Raw genomic sequence first — 1,848 nt, 5'->3', positions numbered from 1 at the left:
GTATTGCAATCCCCTTGATTTGTATGGTCGAAATACCAAACCATGACATAATGTTTACACTGTGTCATACTAAGTGTATATTTGGGTCATTTCAATATATTGTTATCTACATATGGACTTAAATTGAATTCCGTACAACGGAATACATCCAGGTTTTAGATACGTCATACTGAATGGAACATTGAGTCATTTTAACAATAACAACAAAATAACTATAGCATTTCATCTTATGGGTAATTTGTGTCATAATAATCCAATTTTTGAGTCATTATATAATACTACGGAGTACCCGAATGCATCATACAAATCTGATCGAAATGTTCGTATCAAACAAATTGAAGTAAATGTTCATATCAAACAACCTGACAATGCAAGAAAAATGGCGTCCAAAATGAAAATTAAACTGATGTTAGTTCAAAAAGAGAATACATAGTGTCAAACTTCAGAATTTCTTCTAGACCGTCGTTGCTCTTTCTCTTTGAATTTGTTGCAATTCCTTGAATCGTGGTGACGCCACTCCTGGCATTTCTTGCATTGACGCAAACGCTTGCTCTTAAGCTTCAAAGCCTTCTCCACTCCTAAATTACAACGCTCCTAAAAACTGACGATGAAGTAAATACAAAATATTCCACCTATTGGATTTAGTATGATCATAGATCATAACAAAGGCACAACGAAGCATAATAGAAAAGATGACATGATAAACTCATACAAAATAAGTGATAATGATAATAGGTAATACTAAATGCAAATATATGTCATACAAAAACATGTCATTATAACACCATAAATAAGTCATAATTACAACATCCCTAAAACTGTCGATGAAGAAAGACAAAATATTCCAACAACAATTCATTATACTGAAAAATTGATGATTGATAACGAATTATACAAATGCTATAAATTATGACTACAGTTGACAAACCACGTAGATCATACTTAGGCATAACTGAAGCATATCATACAACACGTCATACAAAAGATAAAAATGAGTGATACAAGATAAATGACACAAACCCAAAAAATAACAATACAAATGGGTCATACAAAAGGAGTAATTGTAGCATGCCAAACTAATAAAAGTACCACCAATTCTGTGATTTTATAAACATACAGTTTCCATAAAACGAAATGAAAACATGATGGCAAATGACAAAGAACATTGGTGTGACTAAATTCACAACCAATCTGATCAGATGGATCGAAGACTGAAGAAAAAAAATAATTATCAACAAAACCTGTATTCTCTACAACGTCATCGAAGGATGGTTGATTGTCTCCAAACGAATTAGGGCATATTACGGTTTCCATGTATGGAGATAGGCTGCATAAAATCTACGGAAAAAAAGACGACAATTGTAAGTTATGAAATCGTCATACAGAATCCATCAAAATTAAGAAATTGAATTATAGATTTCAAAATTACAACCGACTAACGAAATTAATTAGGAGATGAGATAATTTTAAAAACAGAAATTACCGGTGACAGATACGGCGATGGATGAAGAAGATGGAAAAAACCACAAAAGTTGAAGATGATGAATGTTAACTACAAAATCACGCAATGATTTGTTAATAGAAAGAGAAACGTGCATGATTATAGGAATTGCAACAACAAACGGATGAACATGATTGACATTATTAACCTTTCAGGATTTTAAATGAATAATATAAAATTAATTGAGAAATTATAGGAGCCATCAGATCTTCTAATCTCAAGATTAAAATGTCTAATCCTATGGTCTAAAATCGGCCTGTATTTCTTGATTTAATGGGATTCTTGTGTTGATCAAAATCCTATATATATATATATATATATATATATATATATATATATATATAAGG

General features: G+C 31.0%; 1 long non-coding RNA gene across 2 annotated transcripts; it reads right to left on the bottom strand.

Annotated features, from left to right (window-relative positions):
• Nucleotides 1-248: 248 nt before the first annotated feature.
• LOC125223635 (uncharacterized) lies at nucleotides 249-1,599 on the bottom strand. Of its 2 annotated transcripts, none has more exons than XR_016135821.1 (3): nucleotides 1,484-1,599; nucleotides 1,242-1,338; nucleotides 249-601 (listed from the first exon to the last, which is right to left on the bottom strand). It is a non-coding gene; the product is annotated as an uncharacterized LOC125223635 (long non-coding RNA). The 2 variants fall into 2 exon arrangements; XR_007176751.2 differs by having other exon boundaries at nucleotides 249-594.
• Between the last annotated feature and the right edge of the window lie 249 nt (nucleotides 1,600-1,848).

Source organism: Salvia hispanica, chromosome 1 (assembly GCF_029641045.1).
Source record: "Salvia hispanica isolate PSC_SH4W2 chromosome 1, Shi_PSC_v1, whole genome shotgun sequence".
Taxonomy (NCBI): Eukaryota; Viridiplantae; Streptophyta; class Magnoliopsida; order Lamiales; family Lamiaceae; genus Salvia; species Salvia hispanica.
Note: the sequence above shows the minus strand (reverse complement) of the source record. Positions and strands in the feature narration are given on the sequence as shown.